General features: G+C 39.8%; 2 non-coding genes across 2 annotated transcripts; both read right to left on the bottom strand.

Moving 5' to 3' along the window:
• Nucleotides 1–2,433: 2,433 nt before the first annotated feature.
• LOC112208435 (U6 spliceosomal RNA) lies at nucleotides 2,434–2,542 on the bottom strand. The gene has a single exon (XR_002942920.1). It is a non-coding gene; the product is annotated as a U6 spliceosomal RNA (small nuclear RNA).
• A 7,445-nt stretch (nucleotides 2,543–9,987) lies between these two features.
• LOC112208451 (U6 spliceosomal RNA) lies at nucleotides 9,988–10,093 on the bottom strand. Its single transcript, XR_002942936.1, has one exon. It is a non-coding gene; the product is annotated as a U6 spliceosomal RNA (small nuclear RNA).
• Nucleotides 10,094–10,299: the final 206 nt, after the last annotated feature.

The raw sequence follows: 10,299 nt of genomic DNA, 5'->3' as shown, positions 1-10,299 counted from the left end.
GCCTACAGTTGAGAAGAAAAGCTAGAATTTGGGACAAAGAACTAAGAAGACATGCCATGCAGGAATTTTTAGGACGTTCCAAGAGCTGTAATCCAAAGAGTTTGCAGCTAGGAAGCTGCCACTAGTTCACCTGCTGGTGGACACTGGCCCTACCCACTACCCACTAGACTCTGCACTGTTAGCCCTGTGAATAATTTCTTTTCTTTTCTTTTCTTTTCTTTTCTTTTCTTTTCTTTTCTTTTCTTTTCTTTTTTTACTTTGAGATGGAGTCTTGCTCTGTCACCCAGGCTGGAGTACAGTGGTGCAGTCTCGGCTCACTGCAAACTCCACCTCCTGGGTTCAAGCAATTCTCTGCCTCAGCCTCCCAAGTAGCTGGGATTACAGGCAACCGCCACCACGCCTGGCTAATTTTTGCATTTTTAGTAAAGATGGGGTTTCACCATCTTGGCCAGGCTGGTTTTGAACTCCTGACCTTGTGATCCACCCACCTCAGGCTCCCAAAGTGCTGGGATTACAGGCGTGACCCACCGCGCTGGGCCAGTGAATAATTTCTTAATGATGTCTTGATCTTTGCATTATTGCTCAGGAGTTAAAGCTGCAAGTGGCAGCATCTGATTGGCTGAGCTCAGCCCCCAAGCTCCTCATGCTGACTCCTCAGGGATGGAGAAATGCGTACCCTCCCCTTGAAATTCTGTAGTGAGAGGGAGGCCTTTTCTCACCAAGATTTATGCAATGGAAGACTCACCCAACAGCGAAATAAAGTTTGGATGCTCAGTAGCCAAGGGAACTAACAAACATCCACCATAGTGAAATATGAAATTGAAACATCAGAAGCTAAAACCCAAAATGCCTAGAACTGCTTTTCAGGTTGAAATGGTCTAGGAAATTTAGGGACACTTCACTGATTTAGATAGGAACAATTTCAAATTTATTTACATTTCAACTGAGCAGGGCAGGACTGAGAAATACTTTATGGGGGGTACTTCCATGAAAAAAAGTCACGTTTCACATAAGGAGCCTAGGAAAAGCAGAAGCAACTCTGAGGACTCAGGAGCTGGCTGGGAGAGCATCCAGGCAGCTGTGCACATGGGCACAGTATAGTCAGGACTCTGGGTCCACCTGCTGGTGCAGTTTTTCTTCAACTTTTCTTTCACTGCAGTTCACTGTGGATGGCCCCCATTTCCCAGCAGTGTGGCAATGAGCAAAAATGGGCCCAGATACAAAGCCTAATGTGAGTTCCCTGCATGACAGTGGAAGAGGGGGTGATTAATCAAGAAGACAGTTCTTCATGGGTCAGGATGGGAACCTGGCAGCTCCGGGAGTGCTTTTCCTTTAGGGACACACAAAACACTTCAGCACTGAGGAACAGAATTTCTGTGATTCTGAGACTGGATGCACAATTGACACCAGGGCTCTTAGGGGTCTCCACCTCATCCTTAGGGCCAAGAGAGCAGACAGACACCTGCTAAAGCTGTGGCCCTGTGAAGCTCTTCTTGGCCCATGTGTCATTCTTCCTCCCTCTTTCCCACAACCCTCTTCTATGGACTATGTCAGCAGAGAGGCTGCCTGGGCAGCTCTGCTGTCCTTGCTGTGTCTCTCACGGCCTTTGACCACAGCTTCTCTCTTGCCCAACACTTGTACGTACCACCTGATTGGCTGCATTTAATCACTGCTTCCTAGGTTTCTCATGCTTTCCTTCTCCAGTTTAAAAGTCCAGCACTTTTTTCTACCTGCCCCTTTTGGTTTCATGTTAGGGTTTCCTGTGGCTGTGCCCCACAACTCAGAGATGTATCCCAGGATGATGTCAAACAAGTTGAGGTTATTGCTTGGAGACTGACTTACTGATAAACAATGTCAGTATATGTCTTTGGGGTTGCTACACACAGATGTCCTTGGCTGTCAGTATCATGGAATCTCTTATCATGGCAATGATGCTATGGGCAAGGCCCTTGGATCTCACCACCTTTATTCAAGAGACAAGCTGAACCCAACCAACTTTCTTAGAAATATAATTTAGCAGTGTTGTTTTTTTCATTAGGTTTAATTAAATTCAGTAAAATGTATGTATCTTAAGTGTAAAGCTCAGAGAATTTTTATGGACATGTGTCCCCATATAATCATCCCCCAGATCCAGGTATACACACGTAAATGAAGTCTGACAGCATGAGTCAATTAGAGCTAATTTCTACATTCAGGGGGAAAACACCTAAGACAGTGATTCTCAAACTTTCATGTGCTTCTGGATCACCTAGAGGGCTTATTGAAATACAGATTGCTATTCTCAGGTAATATTAATGCTGCTTGTTCAGGGACCACACTTAGGGAGTCCCAGGGCTCAGGACTGCTAGGAAGCGCTAAACTGTCTCCAATTCATAGACATGCAAAGAAGGAAACCCCATTAGCAAAATAATTTTATTTATTAATTTTTCTTTTTAAAATATGCAATGTGTCATGCATTTGTGTCTCATCCTTCCATAGGGGCCATGCTAATCTTCTTTGTATTGTTCCAATTTTTTAGTATATGTGCTGCCCAAGGGAACACAATTTTAGTAAAAATGAATTGGCCATATACTTAACCGAGGATCTTTAAATGCTAGCCTTCTATTTTCTGACCCAGAATTTTCTGAGTGGGTCTTGGTTGCCAGCAAAGGAGTCCACAAAGTTATAAGCATAGACTGCATCAGAACAATGCCCTTTTGAGACTACTTTCCAATGAATTAATCAGTGCTGAGTACTTGAAGAGCTTGAAAGGATCAATATGCTTTTAAAGTCCGGAAGACTCATCATACCCTTTTTACAGTCAGAGCAGGGGTATTGGTAAATTGCTCTGAGATCCTCAGAGGGAGATTAACCAGCCAGCACTTATTGTTAGGGCATTTAAAGCATTTTATTTTAAGTAATACATTTAATAAATGTAAAACTAGCCACCTAAAACATGTACTTTTTTGTTTTATATTCATTCTGTGAACATAGAAAGCTTCATAATATTCCAGATTTTCCTACCATGATCATATATTGCTCTTATAATCAGAAAAAACAAACCCCAAAACAAACAAAAAAAATAATCCAGGGCAACTCACCCCTCTTGCTGCCTCTATTTAGTTAAACAAGGTGTATTTAATTAAGATTTTCTATACTACAAGATATTTAATCTTTTTTTTTTTGAGATGGAGTCTCGCTCTGTCACCCAGGCTGGAGTGCAATGGCATGATCTCAGCTCACTGCAACCTCCTTCTCCCAGGTTCAAGCGATTCTCCTGCCTCAGCCTCCCGAGTAGCTGAGATTATAGGTGCCTGCCACCACACCCGGCTAATTTTTGTGTTTTTAGAGACGGGGTTTCACCATGTTGGCCAGGCTGGTCTTGAACTCCTGACCTCAGGTGATCTTTGCACCTCGGCCTCTCAAAATGTTGGGATTATGGGCATAAGCCACTGCGCACAGCCTGATATTTACTTTTTTTTCCCTACAAACACACATGTATATCAAAGATTTCATGGGCTGTTTTTCACTACTATTTAAATCTACCACGTACAAGAAATAGATTTTTTGAACAATAGCCTTTTAATGTATCTTCTTATATGTATATTTTTTCTTTTTAAAAAAGTAGCATTAGAGGTGGGGCAGCTTTTGAGAACAAAGTTCTTTTTTTAAAGAAAAAGTAAGCCATTTTCACTGTGGAGTAAATAAACAGAGGAATTCGGATCTGCCTGATTTAATTCCTTTGTGTTTACTTAGTGTGGGCTCATCTAGCCAGTGGTTGTTCTGTGAGCAAATAGTCTGGCAACACTTTCTTTAGAAAGAAAATGCGCTTGCAGGCGGATTTGCACCATCTACTCTGTTTCCTATGCCTCCAAGGCTGACAGCAAGTGACCAAAATGAAAAACTATGACCCAGTGGTTTCACAAGTCTTCATCTTACTCAGGGGCAGGACCACGGCTTCTTCCACGTCCTTCCATGGCTATGGCCACAGGCATCAGCAATACGGAAAGTAGACTCAACTTTGACCACATGGGCACAATCCTGAATGTGAGACCAGTTGGGAACAATCTGTCCTGGGAAGCAGTCATGCCTCTTTCCACTCCCATGGAACTTTAGAGCAAAAGCCAACAGGCAGCTGCTTCTACTTTTTAAAAAGTGCAATTCATCGGTCTAGTGTTTGGTTATCCTCCTTTAAACCTAAACAAAAATCTCAAAAAAAGAGTCATGTGTTTTTAGAATAGGAAATGAAACAGAGCATTCCTGAATGATCCACCTATCTCCCATTTAGAATTCCTTGTTCATGTGTCCCTGAAATGACATTTACCTGGCTCCTCTTGGGGCCAGTGGACTGTGGCCCTCCAGGCAGCTGCCGCTGGGAAAGAGCATGTCTCCCACTGGGCTGGAGTCTGCACCAGGCCTTTCCTCCCAGGGCTTCAGGAGCAAGTCAGGTGAAGTCCCATCCCTCTTCTACAGGACAGTACTTCTGGTATCCGAAGACTGTTATTTCATCTGCTTTGCATCTTGTGTTATTTCAGAACAAGCCTTTTAAAGGCTCTCAACTGTTCTTCAGATTACATGGTTGTCTCTTCTCATCCTCCTCCAGGGCTTTCCAGCCCATCAAAGTGCTGAGTACATACTCTATTTTGATGGGTGCTGAGGAGAGAACTCAAAAATTATAATCTTCCATAATTAAGACACACTACTTCTAGCAATGGAGTCTCATCTTTGAAAGTTTTATGATAGCCTTGCCATTTTACCAGCTCCAAATGAACTTGACATCAGCTAATCTCATGTCAACTTCCTAACTCAGGGTCTTTTAAAATTTTTTTTATTTTTTCATATTTTCTTTTTTCAAAGCAAGATATGGAGTGGGAAGACTTGGAGTCCTTAATCCATGAACTTCCGTTAAACTGTCTAATGTCCAGGTATTTGAGCCTGAATATAGACTTTATATTTGCCTGGTTAAATGGTGAAGAAAAAAACTGCTTCTCAGGGAAGTTAGGCATTTCATGTAGTAACTGAGTAACTGAGGTTTTAGCATATCATTCATTGATAGCATATCAACACCTTTTCCATCTCAACTCTATCATTCAAAAATTATTAGCATGGGCCAGGCACGGTGGCTCATGTCTGTAATCCCAGCACTTTGGGAGGCCGAGGCAGGCAGATCACCTAAGATCTGGAGTTCGAGACCAGCCTGACCAACATGGAGAAACCCCGTCTCCACTAAAAGTACAAAATTAGCCTGGCGTGGTGGCACATGCCTATAATCCCAGCTACTCTGGAGGCTGAGGCGGGAGAATCGCTTGAACCCGGGAGGCAGAGGTTGTGGTGAGCCAAGATTGTGCCATTGCACTCCAGCCTGGGCAGCAAGAGTGAAACTCTGTCTCAAAAAAAAAAAAAAAAAAAAATTATTAGCATGAAAATAAAAAAAAAATCAAAAAATACTTGCATGTGTCAGGCATTGTTTAAGTGCTTTTTGTAAATTAACTTATGTAATCCTCTTAACAACTTTATGAGACAGGTCTTATTATCATCAATATTTTAAGATTGAAGAAGCTGAGACACACAGAAGTTAATTACATGCCCAGAGTCACACAGGTAATATAATAAATGAAAGAGCTAAGATTCAAACCCAGCAGTCTGACTCCAGAAGAGGTGTGCTTAAGCACTATGCCTCTCAAAGCAACCCTTCCAGTTTTTTGTCATCTATAGATTCGGTTAAAGTGTCTTTTATTTTATTTAATTTATTTATTTATTTATTTATTTGAGACAGGGCCTCGCTCTGTAGCCCAGGCTGCAGTGCAGTGGCATGATCTCTACTCACTGCACTCTCAACCTCCTGGGCTCAAGCAATCCTCCCACCTCAGCTTCCTGAGTAGCTGGGACCACAGATGCACGCCACCATGCCCCCAGCAAATGTTTAAAGTGTTTGTAGAGATGGGGCTTCACTGTGTTGCCCAAGCTGGTTTCAAACTCCTGGGCTTGAGCGATCTGCCTGCCTCAGCATCCCAAAGTGCTGGGATTAAAGGTGTGAGCCATTATGCCCAGCCTAAAATGTCTCTTATTTTTAAGAGGATACTAGTTTATTTATTCAGTACTTGCTGATTCCCAGGCCTTATGCTTGGCACTGGGTACCTGACACACAGAACAGATGTGGGGAAGACTGGGCACAGGGTGATTTCAGTTGTGACTGACAGAAACATGACTCAAACTAGAGTAAGCCAAAAAGTGGAGTTATTGGCTCATATGTCCAAATTATAAGAGGAATAGATTTTGGTTTAGAGGCAATGGAATCTAGAGATAAAGATGCTGCAGTAAGGGGGATGGGTGAAATTTGTTACCAGTACAAGATGAGGAAAAGCCTGTTTTTCATAAAATCAGCTAAACAGCCAGGCTCACCACGAGCAAGAACCAGGGCAGCTTTAGGGATCCAAGGAGCATGAGATTCACTCAAGGCATCTTTGCTAGACTGAAACAACACTAATAATTTTTTTTCTCTCCTTGTGTTCTTTCACTCAAGATTAATAAGGTACCTCTGCACACTAGTAGAATGGCTAAAATTAAAATGACTGACCATACCAAGTGTTGATGAGCATGTGGAGGAACAGGAGCTCTCATACACCATTGGTAGAAATGTAAAATAGCACAACTTTTTTCAAAACAGTTTAGTTGTTTCTTAAGAAGTTAGACATGCATTTATTGTCTGACCCAACCATTCTACTACTAGGTATTTATGTAAGAGAAATGGAAACATATGTGCATAGTAAGACTTGAATATGAATGTTCATAGTACTTTGTTCATGATAGCCCCAAACTGGAAACAATCCAAATACCCATCAGAAAGTGAATGGATAAACTAGTATATCTATGCAATAAATTACTACTCAGCAATAAAAAGGCGTGAAGTACTGACGTACACAATGACGTGGATGAATGTCAAAATAATTATGCTGAATGAAAGAAGCCAGACCAAAAAGATTGCATACTGTATGATTTCATGTGTATCAAATTCTTAAAAATGCAAACTAATCTGTAGTGACAGAAAGGAGATCAGTGGTTTTCTGGGGTTGGGGAGTGCTGGAGGAAAAAATTACAAATGGACACAAAGAATACTTTCTGGGGCCGGGCGCGGTGGCTCACGCCTGTAATCCCAGCATTTTGGGAGGCCAAGGTGGGTGGATCACTTAAGGTCAGGAGTTCAAGACCAGCCTGGCCAACATGGTGAAACTCCGTCTCTACTAAAAGTACAAAAATTAGCCAAGCATGCTGGCATGTGCCTGTAGTCCCAGCTACTTGGGAGGCTGAGGCATGAGAATCACTGGAACCCAGGAGGCAGAGGTTGCAGTGAGCTGAGATCGTGCCATTGCACTCCAGCCTGGGCAACAGAGCGAGACTCCATCTCAAAAAAAAAAAAAAAAAGAAACCTTTTTGGGGTGATGAATATGTTTATTACCTTGATTGTGGTGATGGTTTCACAGGTATACACATATGTCTAAATGTATCAAATTCTACACTTAAAATATGCATAGTCAACCAGGTGTCAATTATATCTCAAAAAAGCTGCTAAAAAGATTTTTAATATGCTGTTTAAAATGTTTTCTACAGTCTCCATTACAGAATTGGAAAAGAGATGACTATCCCTCTCCTCTTTCAGTCACTGCCCAGTCCTAAGATAATACTTTCTTGGAAATCATATTATCGTGTGCTCACGTGCAGTGTCCACTTCATGGTTTACATTATACAGAAATAGTTTGCTTTTCTATTGAAATAATTTTTAAATGTGTGCTAATTTCTTAATGAGCCTTTGGTAAATTAGTCTTTGAAGGTGTTGACTTTGGTGGATTTTAAATGCCTTTGGGGAATACAATATTTGATTAATGGTTTCATACAGCCCAACGCATTTTTACATGGGAAACTGGTAAATCAGTAAATTCACTAGATCTTTTATGTTTGTAAAGGATTTTTACATTTGTAGGAACATTAAAAATCATTAGGAAACATTAGAAATCATCTACTTCAACTGTGACATTTTGGCTACAGTTATTTGACTAGGTTTTTTTTAAAAATTTATGATATAATGAACTTTAAAATGATTTTGTTGGGCAATGACACACCCTCTAGAAATAAATAATGATAACAATCTTGTCAGATCGTAAAATTTGTTTGAATGGTTTCTGCTTCTACAATCTCTGATTTATTCAGTGTACAGACCCTCCTTTTTCACAGGTAAAAAAGGATGGGAAAGATATGGTTGTCACTTGCCTGATGGTGCCTTTCTGAAGTCAGCTGGGTTTTCCTTTTCTTTTCTTTCTTTCTCTCTTTAACTTCTTTTCTTTTCAACATGGGAAACTTTACGTTTAAAACTTTCTGAGTGATTTTTAAAAATATTTAATTGACAAAGATTTTATATATTCAAGGTGTACAATGTGATGACTTGTTATACATATGCATTGTGTAAGGATTGCCAAAATCAAATTAATTAACATATCCACGACCACCCATGCTGTACCTTAGATAACCAAAACTTTTTCATCTTATAACTGAACATTTGTACCCTTTGACCAACAGCTATTTCTTCACCAAGTTCTGGACAAGGATTTTGTAAACATGGTGGCCTCGGGGAGGCTCCCATATCCTTTTTGTATTGATGAGCCATTATGTAGAGTAATCATGTTGGTATGATCCTAGCCTTTGGTCTGTTTTTTAATTGGTAAGGAACAACAACAAACATATAACCATGATAAATTTCCAACAATCAGATAAACATTATTTAAATAGCCATACTTGTCAAAAGTATTTTAAACAATCTAAAAATTAAGACATCTGGTTCATTTCAATAGCAATTTGGGCACATGTTCAATTTATTTTTTCTATCACTTTTTGGGACAACTGGCTAACCTTTTGCAATAAAATACAATATAAAATAATGTGAGAGTTCTAAAGCATACCTAACACAAAAATTTATTTTAGATACATGGAAAGTTTAAAAACCATAAAAGTACTAGAATAAAATATATGAATGTGGATTATATTCTTTTATGGCAAAGACTCAACACATATCCCATATTCCCTGTGAGAAAAGTGAGAAAAGCTCTTTCTGTACATGCCCCCCTCAAGATAAGCCCCTTGTATCTTGTGACTTCCATACTCCCTGGCCACAGCTCATTTGTTGGGAGATGGGTGGAGACAGGAACTTGACCTCTGGACGAGCCAATCTACTAGATGAACTGTGTGAATCAGCTTCTGTTTCCCACAAATTGAAATTGGGGCACAGAGATACTAGTCCACTTGTCAGTGGTTTTGGAACTGAGGTGGCTACATCAGAGTGATGTGTATGGATAAACAACTTATCAAAGAGGAGGAAAGGAGAATGAAGCAGTTGCTTAGAGAGAAGCAGAGAGGAGAGAGAAGGCAAGCTTAGAGAAATGGATAAAGATGTTTTGATTCTGGACAAGGTTTCAGTTCCTGGTTCCCAATATCTCATGAAGCCTGGCTAAATTTTCTACGTCTGGGTTCCAGTTCAAATCCCCTGTATTATAATTAATTTCCCTTTAATTAACCCTGCTTCTATTTCTTGCAAACAAAAAAGCCTAGACTGAAGCAGTAATCTTGGCAAAATACCAAGTATGATATTACATATAGAACCCCTAAAAAAAAGTTTTTTAAAAATCTGTTCTCATAAAAATGAAACGTGTCTTTATCTAAAAAGAATCATAAGCAGCATTAAACTGAAATAACAACTGGGGACAGAGAACTATACATATATGAAAAAGAGCTACATTTTTAATATCATTGAAAATTCATACAAAAAGGTAAATATTCTAATAGAAAAATCACCCAATGTCTTAAATAGGCCATTCCCAATAGAAGAAATACAAACAACCAATTTATATGTAAAATGTTTGGATGCAAAATAAACAATAAAGAAATACTAGTTTTGGTCAAGCAGATAGACAAAGTCTTCTACCTGCTCTCCTAGTTCTAATATTTTTAAAAATGTATTTTTAAAATATCAAATGCTTCAGGAATTTGCATGTCATTCTTGCACAGGATCGTGCTAATTTTCTCTATATAGCTCCAATTTTAGTGTATGCACTGCCAGAGCCAGCACATCCTACTTCCAATTTTACTTTCACTATACAGCCATGTGCTGCAAAACAATGTTTCAATCAATGACAGGCCACATACACTACAGTGGTCCTGTAAGATTATAATACTGTATTTTTACTGTACCTTTTCTGTGTTTAAATACACAAACACCATTGTGTTACAATTGCCTACAGTATTCAGTCCAATAACATGCTGTACAGGTTTGTA

Source organism: Pan troglodytes, chromosome 13 (assembly GCF_028858775.2).
Source record: "Pan troglodytes isolate AG18354 chromosome 13, NHGRI_mPanTro3-v2.0_pri, whole genome shotgun sequence".
Taxonomy (NCBI): Eukaryota; Metazoa; Chordata; class Mammalia; order Primates; family Hominidae; genus Pan; species Pan troglodytes.
Note: the sequence above shows the minus strand (reverse complement) of the source record. Positions and strands in the feature narration are given on the sequence as shown.